The sequence below is a fragment of the Bos grunniens genome, chromosome 18 (genome assembly GCF_055505025.1).
Source record: "Bos grunniens cultivar Pamir isolate PY7600 chromosome 18, Bosgru_T2T1.0, whole genome shotgun sequence".
In the NCBI taxonomy this organism is placed as follows: domain Eukaryota; kingdom Metazoa; phylum Chordata; class Mammalia; order Artiodactyla; family Bovidae; genus Bos; species Bos grunniens.
This window is the reverse complement of record NC_141182.1, coordinates 15,718,167-15,741,224: the sequence shown is the minus strand read 5'-3', so window position 1 is coordinate 15,741,224 and position 23,058 is coordinate 15,718,167. Positions and strand designations below refer to the sequence as shown.

Below are 23,058 nucleotides of genomic sequence, written 5' to 3'. Positions count from 1 at the left end.
ATCTCCTTAATTAATTTTTCACCACTCCCTATCTTAAATTCATTAGAAATACAGTATAAGGTAAAGTCAAATAAGTAAATTTAAAGAAAGTACTAATTTAATCACAAATTATATTTTTAACAACTTCCTCATAAGTATTTCCCTTTTTAAACTAGCTCTACCCTAAAACAAATTGTAAATTTTTATCCTCTCATATGTTTTTTCCATTATTGATCTGGACTTTCTAGACCACAAAAAAACAAATGTATGTTACAGACCCATAATGATAATGCGCATACTCAACATAATGCCTCATAGGTCCCCACACTACTCCCACAAAGACCTAAATCATGGATCAATATTTTCTCATCTTCCCATAATCTCTTGACAATGCTCTCTGTAAATTTAGATAGCAATTGCCTGAACAGTTGTGCTCAGTAACATAGAGATTAGTTTCTAGAATGTTGAGATCTCTTAGAAATCTAGTTTCTTGCTTTTATATCCCAAAGTGGCTTCCTACTGCCTAAGAATCAAGGGTTTTCATAATTGAACCCTAAATTACCTACCAGCCTTATCTTTTCCCTTTATGCATCTGGTACATATCCAGCTTGGTTTCCCATTTATCCAGCTTCAGAGACATTCCAAAATAAAGGCCTTTGTTCATGTTTTCAATCTCTAACTCTTCCCCATTCTTATATCTCAGAACTTCAAATGTGACAATATCAGCACCATCCCATTGGCTCTCAAAACTGGAAATAAACTCTCTTTCCACCAAATGTCAATAGAATATTATCTTGTACTTCTCCTTACAACACCTACCACACTCTACCTCGTATCATTAGTTTTGTCTTATCTCCCATGTACTGTAGGTACACTGAAGAGTGTATTTTGTATTTATGTGTGTTGCCCATTCTAGGACATCCAAATAGTTGTTGAATGAATGATTACATAAAGTCAGTACTAAGACTTCCATTTCTTTAAAATAAGATTTAAGGCAGAAAACTTCACCAAAATTGATTTAAGTGACAGTTCTTAACTGATTATAAACAAATTTTTAAAAATCTAACATAAAGTAGTGGGATTAGTTCATAGAAACTGAATTAAGATTACTAGAGCTATGGATGTTTATTATAAAGCCCCTGCCTTGTGCTGGACACTATTCAGACCCACTACATGTCATCTCATTGGACTTCACAGTAGCCTTACTAGGCAGTCCTCATTCTATAGCTGAGACTCTGAGAACTAAAGTAATTTAGCTGTGTCATTCAGCTGTTAACTAGTCAAGCTAGATTACTCAAGACTAACTACAAACCCACACATTCTTAACAGTACTCCAGTATTTTTAAATGTCATCTTGTCCAAAGCTTAGCATATTCTAAAAAAGGAAATCATCCCTAACACTTTGTTTCATTTCTATTTAAACTATGGTAACTGTGTAAAGTGAAATGGTGGCTACAATTTAACAAACACAGCTTTGTTTTATGATGCTTCTGTTTCTTTTTTATTGCTATGGGCTTATGATTTTTGTACTTCATGATCTTTTACTTTTCATAATGATTTCAGAAACAGCACTTGGGTAATGGGTACATTCCTTGCTTTCTGGGATGTTGCTGAATTCCTCCCTGCTCAATACCACCTTACCACTACACATAGGCTGAAGAAATAAAGCAAAAATCAGAACCAGACTCAGATAAGTCACAGATTTTGGAATTATCAGATGGGAAGGATACAATAATTATGATTAACATGTAAGGGCTCCAATAGAAAAAGTGGACAACATGTAAAAACAGATGGATAATGTAGGCAGAGAGATGAAAATTCTAAGAAAGAATTGAAAGGAAATGCTAAAAATCAAAATAGTGGTAACAAAATTAAAGAATGCCTTTCTTTGATGGGCTCATCAGTAGAGTAGACATGCACAAGGGAAAAATCAGTGACCTGAAGACATGTCGATAGTAATTCCCCAACCTGAAATGGAAAAACAAACAAACCAAAAAAAGAATAGGGGAGGAAAACTACAACAGAACATCCAATAACAAATTCAAAGTGAAATATATATATATATATAATTGGAATATAAAAGGAGAAGAAAGGACAGAGCATAAAAAATATTTGAAGAAATAATGTCCAAGAATTTTCCAAAATTAATGACTTACACCACAGTCCTAGGAAGCTCAGAGAACATCATATGGGATAAATGTCAAATCTACACCAATGCATATTATAATCAAACTGCAGAAAACCAAAGACAAAGAGAAAATCTTAAGAATAAGCCAGAGGAAAAAAATACCTTACATCTAGCAGAATAAAGGTACAAATTACAGCCAACTTTTTGTCAGAAACCAATGCAAGCAAGAAGGGAATGAAATATTTGAATTGTTGAGAGAAAAAGCTATCAACCTCGAATTCTATGTATAGCAAAATTATCTTTTCAACATGAAGGAAAATAGACTTTATCAGACCAACAAAAACTGAGGGAAGCATCCTCAGTACATTTGCTACCTAAAAATAGTTAAAGAGGTTCTTCAGGGAGGACTAGGACAGGTCAGAAACTCGTATCTACATAAGAAAGGAATAAATATACTCCGAGAAGAAATAAATGATGATAAAATAAGCCCTTTTATTTCTTCATTGATGTAAAAAATAACTTTTAGATTGTTTAATGATAGTAACAGTGCACTGGGTGATGACAGCATATGAAGAAGTGATATGAATGACAGCAGTGTCGGAAGAGATCGGAGAGGGAATTGGGAATACTCTGATATTTATTTAAATTAGTCCTTTCCATTTATTTAAATGACAATCAGGATATCCTTACCAACAGATTTGCATAATAACCTCTTTCAGAGAAACAATAGTAGGTTATAAAACTTAAATATACTTTATCATTATATTTAAATTTACCACATTTATTTGTTCACCACATATATTTATCACAGCCTCCCTGGTAACTCAAATGGTAAAGAATCTGCCTGCAATGTGGGAGACCTGGGTTTGATCCCTGGGTTGGGAAGATCTCCTGGAGGAGTACATGGCAATCCATTCCAGTATTGTTGTCTGGAGAATTCCATGGACAGAAGAGCCTGGCAGGCTACAGGCCATGGGGTCACAAAGAGTCAGACACAATTGAGCAACTAAGCACAGCACAGCATACTTTTATTGGTGCTTCCTTGGTACCGATTTACCGGTCCAGGGATAAATGCAGGGGACATGAGTTTGATCCTAGTCAGGGAACTAAGATCCCATGTGCCACAGAGCAACAAGCCCCCGCACCATTACTACTGGAGCCCACGTGCCACAACTAGAGAGAGTGTGCACCATGAAGATCCTGCATGACACAACGAAGATCTCGCATGCCACAACTAAGACCCAATGCAGCCAAATAAATATTTTTGGAAATTGTAATTATAATTATGTATATTGTCTTAGAATGGGAGCTATGCATACAGCAAATTGCACAGTGATAGTGGTTTGCTGTATGAAGATTTTTTATTGTTATTCAAAAAATATTTATTAAACATACAAGTACAGCCTATAACCCTAGATACTTTTAAAAAGTATGAAATACAGTCAGGGGCTTCCCTGGTGGCTCAGTGGTGGAGAGCCCGCCTGCCAGTGCAGAGGACACAGGTTTGGTCCCTGGTCTGGGAACATCCCACATGCAATGGAGCAACTCAACCCGTGCACCACAGCTATTGCGCCTGTGCTGTAGAGCCCAGGAGCTGCAATTATGGAGCCATCCTGCCAAAACCACTAAAGCCTGTGCACCCTGAGCTCCTCAGCAAGAGAAGCCACTACAATGAGAAGCCCACAACTGGAAAGGAGCTCCCACACTCACCACAACTAGAGAAAAGCGTGTGCAGCTACGAAGACCCAGCACAGCCAAAAATAAGGAAAAAGATTCACAGTTCACATTGAAATATATACGTATAGTCATTATCCTCAAAAAGCCTACAGTTTATTTGGGGAGTAAAGTCAAGAAAAAATAAAATGATAAAATACTAATGAAAGATGAAATATTTGTAGAAGACTGATAACTTTCTGGAAGATGACTGACTTCAGTATTCACAGATGTCTTCTATGAGACTTAGGTGTCTAGAGTACAATAATGAGAAAGGACTACAACTCCATATCATTACCTACAAAACTAACTAGAAATCTGATATTCTTCTCCTTGGTTTGCCTGAATAACTTAAGATGATACTTTGCCAAGTGCTGTGAATGTGCAAAAATATTAAGACATGGTTACTTTATATTTCAAATATCAGGAACTTTATATTTTAAGAACTAGACATATGTTTTAAAATATCTTAAATAGGAATTACAAAGCAATAAGCATCGAATTATTGGCAACAATAAGTGTGACAGGAACTCAAAGAAGGAAGAGGCCATTGTAGACTGATTTACAGGTGACATTTTTGTGAGGGAAATCATTTGAAGAATTGATGTATAATATGGATAACACTAGAAAAGTCAAAACGTGAAAAATGTAACTTTATTAGTGAAAGTGAAAGTCGCTCAGTCTTGTTCGACTCTTTATGACCCCATGGACTACATACAGTCCATGGAATTCTCCAGGCCAGAATACTGGAGTGGGTAACTTCCCTTCTCCAGGGGATCTTTCTAACCCAGGGATCGAACCCAGGTCTCCCACATGGCAGGTGGATTCTTTACTAGCTGAGCCACCAGGGAAGCACAAGAATACTGGAGTGGGTAGCCTATCCCTTCTCCAGCGGATCTTCCGGACCCAGGGATCAAACCGGGGTCTCCTGCATTGCAGGCGGATTCTTTATTAGGAGTGACTCAAAAAGGATTTGTCAGTCAGTCAAGAAAATCTTATTCTATTTGTTAAAATCTGTTTTGTACACACAAAAGCTATCATATCTTTGAATATTTCCTTTTTATTTTCGTAAGTACATTGAGGAAAACTGTAGAAGCCTAGATAGATGTTCCCTCTGGTTTTATTTAGTTGCTTCAGTGTTTTTGTGTCACTTGGCAAATGGCCTGGAACTTAGTTCAGTCATTGGTCTTTACACAAAATATTTATTATTTTAAAATTTAATTCAGTGAGCAGTTTACTAACCATTATGATACATTTTACTTAATCGTGTATGTTTATAAAAAGTATCCGAAGAAGGCAATGGCACCCAACTCCAGTACTCTTGCCTGGAAAATCCCATGGACAGAGAAGCCTGGTGGGCTGCAGTCCATGGGGTTGCGAAGAGTCGGACACGACTGAGTGAATTCCCTTTCACTTTTCACTTTCCTGCATTGGAGAAGGAAATGGCAACCCACTCCAGTGTTCTTACCTGGAGAATCCCAGGGACGGCGGAGCCTGGTGGGCTGCCGTCTATGGGGTTGCACAGAGTCGGACATGACTGAAGTGACTTAGCAGCAGCAGCAGCATAAAAAGTATCAATTTAGAATATGAATGCTACTTATTTCAAGATTTTATATTGTTTTAAAAATCAATGAACAATGTAGAATAGACCTGATTGCCCATTTGCTAAAATATATTTTAAAATGAAGGAGAAAGAAAAAAAGTGAATGAAAAATCTCCATTTAACAAGTACAGTATTGGAAACTTGTGGTTTCTGGACCAGCATGTAAAGAGCTTAGAAATCATACTCCCATCCTCCCCTTCCACCTCACCCCACCCCCCCTAACACCCACCCCCACCTGCCAAAAGATGACCAAAATGAAAATCAATAACTCGTGTTAGATCCATTAGAGAATTGAAGACATGGGGCAAACCCTGCCCCAACACTAGAAAGACAGACAAATGCAGAGAATGACAGCTTACCAGAGCAGAAGCTACAGCTAGGACCAGCTACAGGCAGGACCACTTAAAGTGTAATTCTGGAGACTCAATTTGAGAGGTTAAAAAATCCTGCCCTTGGGGACCCAAACTTTCATGATTCTTACCTCAGTGAGCCACACAAAGTTCTCAGGGTCAATATCTAAGAAAAATTCCCTTGTGTTTCTGTCAGAAAGAGAGAAAATTGTTGTTGTTGTTGTATAGTCATTAAGTCGTGTCTGACTCTTTGAGACCCCATGGGCTTCAGCATGCCAAGCTTCCCTGTTCTTCACTGTCCCCTGGAGTTTGCTCAAACTCATGCCCATTGACTCGGTGATGCCATCCAACCATCTCATCCTCTGTCGCCCCCTTCTCATCCTGTTCTCAACCTTTTCCAGCATCAGAGTCTTTTCCAGTGAATCGACTCTTCACATCAGGTGGCCAAAGTACTGGAGCTTCAGCTTTTGCATCAGTCCTTCCAGTGAATATTCGTGGTTGATTTCCTTTAGGATTAATTTGTTTGATCTCGTTGCTGCCCAAGGGACTCTCAATAATCTACTTTAGCATCACAGTTGAAAAGCATCACTTCTCGGCGCTCAGTGTGTTTATGGTCAAACTCTCACATCTGTATATGACCACTGGAAAAACCATAGTTTTGACAGTATGGACCTTTGTCAGCAAAGTGGTGTCTCTGCTTTTTAATACACTGTCTAGATTTATCATAGCTTTTTTCCCTAGGAGCATGCTGCTTTTAATGTCATGGCTGTAGTCACCGTCCGCAGTGATTTTTGAATCCAAAAATTAAGTCTGTTGCTGTTTCCATTTATTCCCCATCTGTTTGCCATAAAGGGATGTAACCGGATGCCATGATCTTGGTTTTCTGAATGTTGAATTTTAAGCCAGGTTTTTCACTCTCCTCTTTCACCTTCATTAAGATGCTCTTTAGTTCTTCTTCACTTTCTACCATTAGGGTGGTATTATCTGCATATCTGAGGTTGTTGATATTTCTCCCAGCAGTCTTGATTCCAGCTTATACTTCTCCAGCCCAGGATTTTGCATGATGTACTCTGAATATAAGTTAAGTAAACAAGGTGACAGTATACAGCCTGACATACTCCTTTCCCAATTTGGAACCAGTCTTTTGTTCCATGTCCGGTTCTATCTGTTGCTTCTTGATCTGCAGGTTTCTCAGGAGGCAGGTAAGGTGGTCTGGTATTCCCATCTCTTGAAGAATTTCCAGTTTGTTGTGATCCACAGAGTCAAAGGCTTTAAAGTAATCAATGAAGCAGATGCAGATATGTTTTTGGAATTCCCTTGCTTAAGTTGGAAATTTGATCTCTGGTTCTTCTGCTTTTTCTAAATCCAGCTTGTACATCTGGAAGTTCTTAGTTCATGTACTGCTGAAGCCTAGCTTGAAGGATTTTGAGCTTTACCTTGCTAGCATGTGAAATGAGTGCAACTGTACGGTAGTTTGAGCATTCTTTGGCATTGCCTTTTTTGGGACTGGAATAAAAACTAACCTTTTCCAGTCCCGTGGCCACTGCTGAGTTTTCCAAATTTGCTGGCATATTGAGTGCCATGCTTTAACAGCATCATCATTTAGGATTTGAAATAGCTCAGCTGTAATTCCATCACCTCTACTAGCTTTGTTCATAGTAATGCTTCCTAAGGCCCACTTGACTTCACTCTCTAGGATGTCTTGCTCTAGGTGAGTGACCGCACCATCATGGTTATCTGGATCATGAAGATCTTTTTTTTATAGTTCTGCTGTGTATTCTTACCATCTCTTCTTAATAGCTTTTGCTTCTGTTAAGTCCTTGCCATTTCTGTCCTTTATTGTCTTTGCATGAAATGTTCCCTTGGTATCTCCAATTTTCTTGAAGAGATCTCTAGTCTTTCCCATTCTTTTGTTTTCCTTTATTTCTTTTCATTGTTCATTTAAGAAGGCTTTCTTAACTCTCCTTGCTGTTCTCTGGAACTCTGCATTCAGTTGGGTATATCTTTCCCTTTCTCCTTTGCCTTTCGCTTCTCTTCTTTTCTCAGCTATTTGTAAGGCCTCCTCAGACAACCAGTTTGCCCTCTCGCATTTCTTTTTCTTTGGATGGTTTTGGTCACCATCTCCTGTACTATGTTATAAATCTCCATCCATAGTTCTTCAGGCACTCTGTCTACCAGATCTAATCCGTTGAATCTATTTGTCACCTCTACTGTGTAATCATAAGGGATTTGATTTATGTCATACCGGAATGCTCTGAGATTCCCTGGTGGCTCAGATGGTAAAGAATCTGCCTGCTATGCAAGAGACCTGAGTTCCATCCCTGGGTCAGGAAGATGCACTAGAAAAGGAAATGGCAACCCACTCAGGTACTCTTGCCTGGAAAATCCCATGGACAGAAGAGCCTGGTGGGCTACAGTCCATAGGGTCACAAAGAGTTGGACACGACTGGGTGGCTTCATTTTCACATGCATACCTGAGTGGTCTAGTGGTTTTCCCTATTGTCTTCAATTTAAGCCTGAATAAGGGGGAAAATAAACATTTTCAAATACTCCCAGAGCTACTGTTCTCCTTAACAAGGGCCTGCCCTCGAGGGTAATTATTTTACCAAAATGTAGGCAACTTTGTTTTTACCAGAGCCTGACTGACTTGATGGAAATGAAATATGCAGCTTGAGCCCTCTCCAGTCTCCCTGCCTCACCTATGAGGATGGATTGGAGGTAGAGAAGCACTAGGAAAGTCACAGCCCAGGGCCATAGATTCACAAAAAACTGAGACCTAATCTTAGGACTGGAGAGCACTTATCCTCCCTTTACATCTTACCACCACATCAATCAGGTTCCTGTATAACAACAGGATTACAGCTGAGCAAGGTAAAGGAAACCCAAAAATAACAGAGGAGACAATAACAAGGACATGAGAGGAAATTTTAGCCTCTGACACCTACAGTTACAGTAACCAGTAAATGCAATCCAGTTCATAGTCAGGTAAACATAAAAACTAAAGGCCTCTTTATCTTAGTTCTTTTTGCTCGAAACATCAGCTCCAGCTTTCAACAGAAAATTACAGGACATGCTAAAAGGCAAAAAAAGAAAAACTGTACTTTGAATAGACAAAACATTAGACCCAGACTCAGTTATGACAGATTTTGTAATTATAAGGCTAGGAATTTAAGATAATATGATTATCCTAAAGGCGCCAATGGAAAAAAATTGAAATGCTAGAAAGCAAAAACACCATTAACAGAAATGAAGAATGCCTTTGATTGGCTCAGCAGAAGCTTGGACATGGTCAAGGATAGAATCAGTGAGCTCAAAAATGTGAATAGAAACTTCCCCAAAAAAGGAAAGTGAAAAAGGAATACAAAATATAGTACATCTTAATGAATATTCAGGTATGAATTGCTACACTAATGGCCACAATGACTCATAATAGTCTTGTTCCACATTCACTCTGTTTAACCAAGGGGACATCAGCAAACATGACACAAACAGAGCCTTGATAAACTCTTAGACTTTGAGACCTACCTTTTTAGAATGCCGCCCTGAAGCCTGCCCAGTCTAGTCAGCTTAAGAATGAAAGATTGTAAAGAGAGAAGCCTACTCAGGCATTCCAACTGACCTACCAGCTGAATGCAACCATGTAAGTCCAGCCAATCCACAGAATCAAGAGAAATAAAATGGTTAGGGTTGTAAGCCACTAAACTTTGAGTTGGCTTGTTATACAGTAATAAATAATCACTAAAAATAATGTATTCTGTTTGCTTAAGAGCCAAATATGAAAGAATTTACAGAAATGGACCTATCAACATTATTAAAAAGGTACGTTTGGGAAGTACAGTAAATACTAGTACATTTGAATAGACAGTAAAAGGAAAGAAGTATGGAGAAGGAGAAAATGAAAACTTAAGAGTTTAAGAGAACATGCTTACTGATATTCACAATTTTAATCACATCCTCTAGGGAAAAGGTACATGTGAAAAAAGTGACTTTAGTAAAGGAAAATTTATAAGGTATTTTGGGGCTTTGTGTCTATTGATACCCAAGAATTGCATCTACCTCTCTGCAAGTTGACTAACATGTGACATCTACCTACTCTAATACACATTTACTTTTAAATCACATTTCATTAAATAATAACCTATCTTGCAATTTGAAACTAAAAAATGGCTGCCTCTCACCTTTGGTTTATAAAGTAGTCATGTGTCGTTTATCCCTATATCGAACTAAACAGTTTTACTCCCTTCTGGTTTTCATCACCACCAAAAAAGAGTTTGTAGCAAAACTCTGTGGCCTATTGGTTTGCCTCTCAAAGGGGCATAGATCTCCAACTTGAAAAATAAAATGCACTAAAGCACAAGTCAAGCTATTCCCATTAGCTCATTTATACCACATTGTCCACTTTGGAAATCAGAGTTTTATCTTTTTATTCCAGAGAATGACAGCTGAAATATAATAGCACATAATCTCAGGAAGGTTTATCTCCTGTATACAACTCTGTAAAGGAGAGCAGACCATTAAATTAGACCTCCACAGGCAATAACACCCGATGCAGTTCAGCTTTATGAGAGCTGTGGATATGTTTTATTTTTTCCCTTGGCATTCTTTTTTCATGCATTGACAATGGCTTTTATCATTCCTTCATTAGATGCTTATGTGCATTAGGTTCTAGAAAAGCAGTTATCAAAATCAAACTACTCAGTTACTTAAGAAGCTAATGAACCATTAATTCTACTCTTTGATATATTCCCAAGAGAGTCTAAAATATATGTCACACAAAAATTTCTACATGGATATTCATAGCATAATATTCGTATTCATAATAGCCAAAAAGTTCAATAAACAAACCAAATGTCCATGAACTAACAAATGAATAAACAAAATGTGGCATATCAGTAAATGGAAAATTATTCCATTAAAAACATGAAACATGCTATAACCTGGATGAACCTTGTAAAACATTATTCTAAGTGAAAGAACTGAAGTGAAAGAAACCAGATACAAAAGGCTTCATATTACATGGTTCTGTTTATATTAAACGTCTAGAAAAGGCAAATCTGTAGAAATAGAAAGGAACTGGCAGTGTGGGGTACCAAGAACGGGGCTGGAGAAGAAATGGGAAGTGACTGCTAATGGGTACAGGGTTCCTTTCTGGAGTGATAAAAAATGTTCTGAGACTAGTGGTGACAGTTGTACAACCTTGTGACTAGAGTAAAGACCACCGAATTGTGTACTTGAATCTGGTGAACTTTATATGTGAACTATACATCAGTTTAACAAAAGAAAAGGAACGAAAATACTCACATTATAAATTTATAATTGGAAAGCAGGTTGACAGGTAAAGCTTGAATCAGGATTTTAGCCTTCCTCATTTATTCCAAATGAGAAATCAAAAACTTCTATGAAAAACCGGTGTTACGGTGTTTTTCAGGAACTAATATCAAGTTGAAATTCAGCCTAAGAAAAAAACAGAAAATATGAGGAATGAATAATCAAAATAACAAGTAACATTAGTATAGTGCTTTGCAGTTTTTAAAGCACTTTTATATACATTAAAAGTCAGTTCTGTTGTTGTAATTACCTCATAAAACTGTTCAGTAAGTGGTATTGTAATTCTAATTTTATAGATGAGGAAACATTCAAGTTACATTTTTCTGTTGCTATATCTTTAAGCACCCCCAAGTCAAGATTTGCCTTTTTCATCTCTGTTAAAGGCCTACAATGTACATTCAACAAATGTTAAGGTGAATGAATAAACAGGTAAATTAAGGCTTAGAGAAGGCAAGGAACTTTCTAAAGATCAAACAAAGCAGGGTCCACTACTGTCTTTGGCATTCAAATCCTGTGTGCTTTCCATCATATCACATCACAGGTCTCCTCTGTTAAGGAAAATATTTGTTCAAGTTCCAACCTTTAAGCTGGTATCAAAGTTATTTTAATTCAAAGCCAAAATGGAGGTCTTCAACAGCAATCATTTATATGGCATATTAGTAAACCTCAAGAAAAACTAAATAGTTGTACACATTATATTTTGTTATTTACTATCAAACCTTCAGGTAAGTAAAGCAGACATTTACCAGATGCCTGATATGTGTCAGCCACTATGTGAGCCCTGGTAATGGGGCATTCAGTTCAGTTCAGTTGCTCAGTCATGTCCAACTCTTTGTGACCCCATGGACTCAGCATACCAGGCTTCCCTGTCCATCACCAACTCCTGAAGCTTGCTCAAACTCATGTCCATCAAGTTGGTGCCGCCATCCAACCATCTCATCCTCTGTCATTCCCTTCTCTTCCTGCCTTCAATCCTTCACAGCATCACAATCTTTTCAAATGAGTCAGTTCTTCGCATCAGGTGGCCAAGGTATTGGAGCTTCAGCTTCAGCATTAGTCCTTCCAATGAATATTCAGGACTGATTTCCTTTAAGATTGACTGTTTTGATCTCCTCACAGTCCAAGGGACTCTCAAGAGTCTTCTCCAATACCACAGTTCAAAAGCATCAATTCTTCAATGCTCAGCTTTCTTTATGGTCCAATTCTCACATCCATACATGACTACTTGAAAAACCTCCAGCAAAGAAATGTCTCTGCCTTTTAATATGCTGTCTAGGTTCGTCATAGCTTTTCTTCCAAGGAGCAAGTATCTTTTCATTTCATGGCTGCAGTCACCATCTGCAGTGATTTGGGAGCCCAAGAAAATAAAGTCTGTCACTATTTCCATTGTTTCCCCATCTATTTGCCATGAAGTGATGGGACAGGATGCCATGATCTTAGTTTTTTGAATGTTGAGTTTTAAGCCAGCTTTTTTACTCTCCTCTATGGGATGGGGCATACAAATGAAGAAGTCACTAGATTGGAAACACCTAAGTACCTGTTCTTTTTATTCTTTTTTTTTTTTTTTTCATTTTTAAATCATTTTACTGTTTATACCGTAGTCACACTTGAATTGGCAGAACTGTTTCCATGACAGACCAGAAACCTGTTATTCAAGGAAAAATAAGTGAAGGTTTTCCTAAAGCTTAAGGAGAGACGTCCCATAGTAACTAACAAAGAATGGCTATAGCGATCTCAGACAATGGTGCCAAGGTGTGTGAGCAGGTAGGAACAAAGGGTGCTCCAGAGTGGCTGGCCTACAAATGTGTGTTGGCCTGAGAGCACTGCTGCTTCCTAATGGGATTTTCTTATTATGTTATTTTTTAAATAATGAAAGTATGATAATACATTTTCAGGAGATTTGGAAAATACAGAACAAAGTTACATATAGTTTCACTGTATATTACAATTATGTTCTAGGTAGATAAATGAAGGTTTTTAGTTGGAGTTTCAATATCAAACTCTCAAAATTAATAGGACAAATACACAGAAAAGTAGAAAGATATAGTAGGCCTGAAAAGCACCGTGAACCAATTCAACATCATTAAGACTTCTACAGCTTTCACACAACAGTAGGATGCAAATTCTATTCAAGTCCCCATAGACTGTAAACCAGGGGACGCTGGAACGTATCCAGGGACATAAAACAAGGTACCACATTTGATGGTCTAAAGGCTGAAACCATACAGAGTCTGTCCAGTTATCATTGTGGAATTATGTTAGAAATCAGTATCAAAAGACATTTGAAAACAACTTACATATTTTCAAGTACAATGTGACATTTACCAAGAGAGACCTTTGATTTAGCCATTGAAAGCCTCAATAAGTCAGAAGACTGAAAAAACACAGAAGGTGATTGCAGAGAAGAAAGCATTTTTATCAAAATGTGAAATTAGTATCAAAGATACTTTTTTAAAACCCAGGTATTTGGAAATTAAATGTCCACTTTTAAACGATTGGTTTATCTAAGAAGCCAGAACAAGGAAAATTAGAAAATATTTGTAACAGAATAAAAATGAAAAGAGAGTTGACCAGAATTTTTTGCATGCAGCTGAAGCTGCTCAATGCAATTAAATACCATTTGGAGTCTTGAATAAGGTATGAAAACAAATAATGGACTCTAGCATAAAAGTTTGAGAAATTTGAATAAAATCTAATAATACTGTATCACATGGTAATTTACTTTTTTTTTTTTTTTACAACATAGTATTTCTCCATATTCTCAGAATTGGACTAGAAGTTTCAAGCCTCATTCAAAAAAAATTTTTTTTAAACCACTAAAATAAACTTTCTAGGCTTTCAGCAGGGATATTAGATGCCAAAATACATGGAACTATATCAAAGTTTTGAGTGACTATAATTTAGAAATCTAGCATTCTATTCATTCTAAGTCAAACAATTGGAATTCTAAATGTCATAAATTTTTTAAGTTAGGCAAAAATTCATTAAGTTTTCTAAAATATATTATACATACTATTTATGTATATGTGTTGTGTTTACAAAAGCTTTTCTACTATGATTGATGAAGACCTAAGTACCTGTTCTTATGGAGCTATTTTCAGCCTAGTAAGAGATTCTTCTACGTGTTTCATCACTTTATCTTTGTCAGTTATCTAGAAGCTGGGTTCAGAAATAAGTCAGAATACTCCAAAGGATAGTCAATGGATTCCTTTACTCTCCTTTAAAAGCCCCCCATTGACTACAAGGAAAGGAAGCCAACCATTATTTTAAGAAATTTTCCATAAATTGCTACAATACTTACTTCTGAAGCCCAGGAATTCAGCATTTAGGCATGTAGCTTCATGAATTCTCGATGCAGTGTTTACTTACTGAAAATACAGGCTCTTTCTACTGGATCTACGTTCAAGAGTGCCTGGTAACACCACATACTTTTTAAAGATCTTAACTACTTTCTATACATGGATTATGCCTTTTTATGAAGACATCCTATTTCTTATTTTTAAGATGATTACTAAGTAGGACTATTAAAAACCAAAGAGTATGTATACAGTTACATTAAATTAACATGTGTCTTAGATTTATAATTTGATCACAAATTGATTAAGCTGATTCTCCAGTCAACAGAGTACCTGATATATAGCAGGTGCTTAAAATCTATAGAACAAACAAGCTAATTAATTAATCACAGGCTTTAATAAGTAAGTGATTAGTGAGAATCCATTTACACTCTAAACTAGGTTTTCTAAAAGTAAAAAAAAAAAAAAAATTTGTCTTAGTCATATAAACCAGTAGAAGATTTTACCATCAAGCAGAAAACTGCTTCATTTATATTTTCTGTATGAGTTGCCATACATTTAATTTAAATCAGTGAATTTTAAGACAGAAATAAGAAGACAAGCTATGATTTAGTGAATGTTTTAAATGTCAAGTGTCTGTAGCCAAATTTTAAAATTAAACACCAATATTTTTATTATTCTCAGTCAAAATTTTTTTGGCTTCTCTTTCCAAATCTATGCTGTCCTCTTTTTTCCCCACTTCTGAATTCTGGTGTCACATTAGAATATGATGTTAAGAAGCACAAGTAAGTTTAGCCTGTTGACAATAAGTAACCTTTCTTATGACTTTTCTATATATAGGAATTAGCTGTCTCCCTAAAACTGACTAAACACTTCAGCAATGAATTTAAATATTCAAAGTTGTCACTGTTTTAATACATTTTATCAGTTTTCTCTGACTGCTATTATTTGTTGGTAATTTATTATTTAAAAAGTGATCATCTGTATATTACTGGAAATCATCCTATTATAACAGCTATGGTATTTTAAATTTTCCAGAAATTTGGGACAGTGGGGTCTCAGATCAACTCAAATATTTTTTAAGCCACAAAGGTCACCTCAGATTTTGTAATTAATTTCACATAATTAGAATATATATATATGTAACATCTGACATAGAGATTCTTTTTCTGTGAAGTTCACATATAAGTTGTTTGAAACTTTTAAAATATCAGAAAAAAGATTATATTATCATAGTAGATTATAAATAATTTCATTGCTAGACTTTTTCTGGCTAGGATATCTGATCTGATTAACATTTACAAATGCCATGTTGACTGGAATGACTACGTAAAAAATGTTACAGATTTCCAGATCATATCCTAGGACCCCACAAATACAGAGATCCAAACAGTAAAAGAAATGAGCAATGGGCATTGGCGGTGGAGGGGGTGCTATTTTGTCATTATATAGAGCATTTTATACAGCAGTAAGGCAAATATCAGTGCTTTTCTTCCAACTGAATAAAAAGGATCACAGGTAATGATAAAGAGTGTGGAATTTGGAATTAAGCTGCCAAAGTGAAAATTCCAGCTCCATCATTTAGTAACTATGTAGTTTTGATCAAAACATTTGACCTCTTGATTTCCTCACAATAAAGATAATTGATACTATAAATGCTTTTTATGTATTATTATAAAATTGCTCAAAATTCTTATTTATAACTGATACTTTACCTTTAAGTAGACTATCTTTCTGTACTGGTATCTATGTGGTATAAATTGATACAGTATCTCAGGTTTGACACATTTGGAGGGTAAAAGTTCTTTCATTGATTCCTTCATTCATTGAACAAATATGTACTGAGTGCCTAATATATGTTAGACCAATTCTAGACTCTTTAGGTAGGTTAATAAAACAGACCAATTTCTTGACCCTCATAGAGATTACATTCTAGTAGGTGAAAAGAGGCAATAAATCATATAAATAAATAGTTATGATAAGTTATTTAATACTATGTAATAGTTAAGAGGTGATATCTACTCTGGGGGGAATAAAGCAGGCTAAGAAGGATAGAGGAGTCATCAGATTTATGTATGGTGGTCAGAATGGGCTTCTTTGAGAAAATGTCATTTGAACAAAGATTTGAAGACTATAAGGGAATCACACATGGTTATTTTAAAGAATACTCCAGGTAGAGGAGAAAGCCAGAGCAGAAGCCCTAAGGTATTCCTGGAATCTCCAAGGAACAGTGAGTGAAGAGACCCATGTCTTGCAGTAGAATGAAAGAAGGGGATTTAAGGAGTAGAAGATAAAATCTGAGTTAAATGAGGGAATGTAAAGTGAAACAGTATAGGAAGAACAACAGCTAACACAGGGAAACTGATCAGAAAACTATTAAAATAATTCTGGTTAGAAATGATGGTTAATAGCCATGGAGGTAGAAATAAGTGTTTGGATTGTGGATGTTTGGGGATTGTGTATGGATCAGTGGTAAAGAATCTGCCTGCAATGCAGGAGCTGCGGGAGACTCGGGTTCTATCCCTAAGATCGGGAAGATCTCCTGGAGGAGGACTTGGCAACCCATTCCAGTATTTCTGCCTGGAGAATCCCACAGACAGAGAAGCATGGACAGTTACAGTCCATAGGGTCACAAAGAATCTGGCACGACTGAGCATGCACACACAGTGTTTTTAAACCACGGAAGTAAGAGATACTGAGCTTAAAACATGGAATAATAGGTTGGATATAAGAACTTAGAGTTCAAGGATTGTAATTCTAAGCTGGAGTTATAAATTTGGGAGTATTAGGGACTGACCTAAGTTAAGTTGGCCACACAAACTCTTAGGTTCTTTTTGAGGTAAGTTTAGTCAAGGAATTCATTGTCACCAACGATTAGCAGCAACTTTCCTTACAGGAAAGAAAATCTCAAACCAATTTTGTGCAAATAAAGATGTTAAATATAGATTCATTGCCAAGTAGACACAAAATTGTTACTATAATCTTTTACATTACTTTGGATGAATGGTTTGCTCATGGGAGATGAGACTATATATTAGTGAAATTAGAAAATTTTTGGAGAAGAATGAAAACAAATGTAGCATACCAAAACTTACGGGATGCTGCAAAAGCAGTAAGTACTCAGAATTTTATGGCTGTAGAACTATGTTAAAAACAAGGAAGAACACCATGTCAACAACCTAACTTTAGACTTTAAGGAACTTGAAAAAGAAGAGCAAACTAAACCTAGAGCCAGTAAAAGGAAGGAAACAATAAAGATTCAAGCAGAGATAAATGAAATAAAGTGCAAAACAGTAGACAGAATCACAGAAATCAAAAGTTCGTTTTTTGGAAAACCAACAAAGTTGACGCTCCTTTAGCTAGGCTGAATAAGAAGGAAAAAAGACACAAATGAACAAGGGGACATTACTACCAACCTTGCAAAAAATGAAAGGATTATAAGTGAAACCGTGAACCAATTAATACATCAACAAACTAATTTAGATGAAGTGGGAAAAAAATTTAACAGACACTCACTGGAAGGACTGATGCTGAAGCTGAAACTCCAATACTTTGGCCACCTGATGTGAAGAACTGGCTCATTTGAAAAGACCCTAATGCTGGGAAAGATTGAAGGCAGGAGGAGAAGGAGAGGACAGAGAATGAAATGGTTGGATGGTATCACCGACACAATGGATGGACATGAGTTTGAGTAAGCTCCAGGAGCTAGTGATGGACAGGGAGGCCTGGAGTGCTGCAGTACGTGGAGTTGCAAAGAGTCAGACACGACTGAGCAACTGAACTGAACTGATGCCTATATTGACTCAGAAAGAAATAGAAAATCTCAACAGACCTAAAACCAGTAAATAAACTGAATCAGTAATCAAAAGCCTCCAAACAGAAAAATCAAGGATCAGATGGCTTACTGGTGAATTCTTCAAACCATTAAAAGAAAAGTTGGCATGAATCCCACCCACACTCTTCTAAGAACTAGAAAAGGAGGGAACGTTTCCTAACACATTCTATGAGGCTTATATTACATACATATCAAGCCAAATAAAGATGCCACAATAAAACAAAAACTACAGACCAGTATTGCGCATGAATACTGATGTAAAAATCTTCAGCAAAATGCTTACAAGCCAAGTCTAACAGGACATTATCATAAACTGATCAGTTGGTCCCAGGAATGCAAAGCTTGTTCACATAAGAAAAATCAGTTAATCCATCCCAGTTATAGAACTGAGGGAAAAAAACAAATGATCCTCTCATGTGTTTTCATAGGAAAACCATTTAACAAAATTCAGTACCATTTCTTGATCTAAGAAAAAAAAACTTGGAATAGATGAAAACTTTCTTATCTTTCATAAATATAAAGGTCATTTATGAAAAACCCACAGCTGACATCATCCTCATTGGTAAAAAATGGAAAGTATTCCCCCTAAAATTAAGAACAAGACAAGGATGGCCACCTTCACTACTGCTATTCAACTTTGACTGGAATTCCTGGATAGAGAAATTAGGTGAGAAAAAGAAATTAAAACCATCCAAATTAGACAACAAAAAGTGAAACTTTTTTCACTTTTTGCAAATACTATGATTCTGTATAGAAAACCTCTTAGAATGCACACACAAGAAAAACCTCCAGAGCTAATAAATGTATTCTGCAAAGTTGTGGGGTAAAAGGTCAACATGCCTAAATTAGCTGTGATTCTGTACATCAGTGAGCAATTCAAAATGGAAATCTTTTTAAATTGTTCAATCTACAGCAACTCCAGAAGAATAAAATACCTAGGGATAAATTTAACCAAGGAAGTGAAAGACTTATACACTGAAAGCTATAAAACATTGCTGAAAGAAATTAAATAAGACCTAATAAATGGAAAGACATCCCATGTTCATGGACTAAAAGACTTAATAATGTTAAGACAGCCATATTCACCAAAGTGCTCTATATATCCAGTGCTATCCTTATCAAAATTCCAGTGTTCATTTTTGCAGAAATGTAAAAGGCAAAGTTCAAACTCATAAAGAATAACAAAGGGCCCTGAAAAGTCAAAACAATATTGAGAAAGAAAAACAAAGGGGAGGAGCTATACTCCCCAAGTTTAAAACTTACTTAATCAACTGTGTGGTGCTGGTGTAAAGGTAGACATACAGACCACTGGAATACAATTGAGAATCCAAAAATAAACCCAAACATCTCTGGACAATTAACTTTGACAACAATGGTGCCAAGGCACCATTAAATGGATATGATGCCAAGGCAGGTAAAAACCCAGGTAAGACAGTAGGAACTGAGAGAGGGAATCAGAGGGCAGACAGACTTAAACCACAATCACAGACCACAGCCTTGTCTAGCTCAGTGAAACTAAGCCATGCTGCGTGGGGCCACCCAAGACAGACAGGTCATGGTGGAGAGGTCTGACAGAATGTGGTCCACTGGAGAAGGGAATGGCAAACCACTTCAGTATTCTTGCCTTGAGAACCCCATGAACAGTATGAAAAGGCAAAAAGATAGGACACTGAAAGAGGAACTCCCCAGGTCGGTAGGTGCCCAATATACTACTGGAGATCAGTGGAGAAATAACTCCAGAAAGAATGAAGGGGTGGAGCCAAAGCAAAAACAACACCCAGTTGTGGGTATGACTGGTGATAGAAGCAAGGTCCAATGCTGTAAAGAGCAATATTGCATAGGAACCTGGAATGTTAGGTTCACGAATCAAGGCAAATTGGAAGTGGGCAAACAGGAAATGGCAAGAGTGAACATTGACATTCTAGGAATCAGCGAACTAAGATGGACTGGAATGGGTGAATTTAACTCAGATGACCATTTATATCTACTACTGTGGGCAGGAATCCCTTAGAAGAAATGGAGTAGCCATCATGGTCAACAAGAGTCTGAAATGCAGTACTTGGATGCAATCTCAAAAACGACAGGATGATCTCTGTTCGTTTCCAAGGCAAACCATTCAACATCACGGTAATCCAAGTCTATCCCCCGACCAGTAATGCTGAAGAAGCAGAATTTGAATGGTTCTATGAAGACCTACAAGACCATCTAGATCTAACACCCAAAAAAGATGTCCTTTTCATTATAGGGGACTCGAATGCAAAGTAGGAAGTCAAAAAACACCTGGAGTAAAGGCAGATTTGGCCTTGGAATACAGAGTGAAGCAGGACAAAGGCTAATAGAGTTTTGCCAAGAGAATGCACTGGATATAGCAAACATCCTCTTCCAACAACACAAGAGAAGACTGTACACATTGACATCACCAGATGGTCAACACCAAAATCAGATTGATTATATTCTTTGCAGCTAAAGATGGAGAAGCTGTATACAGTCTGCACAAACAATACCAGGAGCTGACTGTGGCTCATGAACTCCTTATAGCCAAATTCAGACTTAAATTGAAGAAAGTGGGGAAAACCACTAGACCATTCAGGTTGACCTAAATCAAATCCCTAGAGTGCCTGATGAACTATGGACGGAGGTTCATGACATACTACAGAAGACAGGGATCAAGACCATCCCCAAGAAAAAGAAATGGAAAAAAGCAAAATGCCTGTCTGAGGAGGCCTTACAAATAGCTATGAAGAGAAGAGAAGTGAAAAGCAAAGGAGAAAAGGAAAGATACCCATTTGAATGCAGAGTTCCAATGAATAGTAAGCAAAGATAAGAAAGCCTTCCTCAGCAATCAGTGCAAAGAAATAGAGGAAAATAGAATGGGAAAGACTAGAGAACTCCTCAAGAATATTAGAGATACCAGGGAACATTTCATGCAAACATGGGCTCAATAAAGGACAGAACTTGTATGGACCTAACAGAAGCAAAAGATATTAAGAAGAGGTGGCAAGAATACACAGAAGAACTGTACAAAAAAGATCTTCATGACCCAGATAATCACGATGGTGTGATCACTCACCTAGAGCCACACATCCTGGAATGTGAAGTCAAGTGGGCCTTAGGAAGCATCACTACGAACAAAGTTAGTGGAGGTGATGGAATTCCAGTGGAGCTATTTCAAATCCTAAAAGATGATTCTGTGAAAGTGCTGCACTCAATATGCCAGCAAACTTGGAAAACTCAGCAGTGGCCATAAGACTGGAAAAGGTCAATTTTCATTCCAATCCCAAAGAAAGGCAATGCCGAAGAATGCTCAGACTACTGCACAATTGTACTCATCTCATACGCTAGTAAAGCAATGCTCAAAATTCTCCAAGCCAGGCTTCAGCAGTACATGAACCATGAACTTCCAGATGTTCAAGCTGGTTTTAGAAAAGGCAGAGGAACCAGAGATCAAATTGCCAACATCTGCTGGATCATGGAAAAAGCAAGAAAGTTCCAGAAAAACATCTAGTACTGCTTTATTGACTATGCCAAAGCCTTTGACTATGTGGATCACAATAAGCTGTGGAAAATTCTTCAAGAGATGGAATACCAGACCACCTGACCTGCCTCTTGAGAAACGTGTATGCAGGTCAGGAAGCAACAGTTAGAACTGGACATGGAACAACAGACTGGTTCCAGTAGGAAAAGGCGTACATCAAGGCTGTATATTGTCACCCTGCTTATTTAACTTATATGCAGAGTACATCATGAGAAATGCTGGGCTGGAAGAACCACAAGCTGGAATCAAGATTGCCAGGAGAAATATTAATAACTTCAGATATGCAGATGACACCATCCTTATCGCAGAAAGTGAAGAACTAAAGAGCCTCTTGATGAAAGTGAAAGAGGAGAGTGAAAACGTTGGCTTAAAGCTCAACATTCAGAAAACTGAGATCATGGCATCCAGTTCCATCACTTCGTGGCAAATAGATGGGAAAACAGTGGCTGATTTTTTGGAGGGGGGACTCCAAAAACACTGCAGATGGTGATTGCAGCCATGAAATTAAAAGACACTTATTCCTTGGATGGAAAGTTATGACCAACCTAGACAGCATATTAAAAAGCAGAGATATTACTTTGTCAACAAAGGTCTGTCTAGTCAAGGCTATGATTTTTCCAGTGGTCATGTATGGATGTGAGAGTTGGACTATAAAGAAAGCTGAGCTCCAAAGAATTGATGCTTCTGAACTGTAGTGTTGGAGAAGACTCTTGAGAGTGCCTTGGATTGCAAGGAGATACAACCAGTCCATCCTAAAGGAGATCAGTCCTGGGTGTTCATTGGAAGGACTGATGTTGAAGCTGAAACTCCAGTACTTTGGCCACCTGATGCGAAGAGCTGACTCATTTGAAAAGACCCTGATGCTGGGAGAGATTGAGGGCAGGAGGAGAAGGGGACGACAGAGGATGAGATGTTTAGATGGCATGACCGAACAATGGACATGAGTTTGGGTAAACTCTGGGAGTTGGTGATGGACAGGGAGGCCTGGCATGGTGCGGTTTATGGGGTCGCAAAGAGTCAGACATGACTGAGCGACTGAACTGAACTGAAGCCAGGGCACCGTTAAATGTATATGATGCAATCTCAAAATGTCAGAATGGTCTCAGTTTGCCATTCATCCTCACAGTAATCCAGGTCTATTCCCCAACCACTGATGCCAAAGAAACCAACACTGACTGGTTCTATAAAGACTTACAACACCTTCTAGAACAAACACTAAAAAAAGATGTCCTTTTCATCATAGGGGACTGGAATGTAAAAGTAGGAAGTCAAGAGATACCTGGAGTAACAG

General features: G+C 37.3%; 2 protein-coding genes across 2 annotated transcripts in view; one reads left to right on the top strand and one right to left on the bottom strand.

Annotated features, from left to right (window-relative positions):
* Positions 1–23,058, bottom strand: part of LOC147353154 (uncharacterized) — an 82,463-nt gene that overhangs the window by 23,480 nt on the left and 35,925 nt on the right. Inside the window, exon 3 of the mRNA XM_086355116.1 lies at positions 11,075–11,227. The gene's annotated coding sequence lies outside the window, so the exon portion shown is untranslated. The remainder of the gene's footprint in view (positions 1–11,074; positions 11,228–23,058) is intronic.
* ITFG1 (integrin alpha FG-GAP repeat containing 1) overlaps positions 1–23,058 on the top strand; it is a 308,752-nt gene that overhangs the window by 266,470 nt on the left and 19,224 nt on the right. The window lies entirely within an intron of this gene.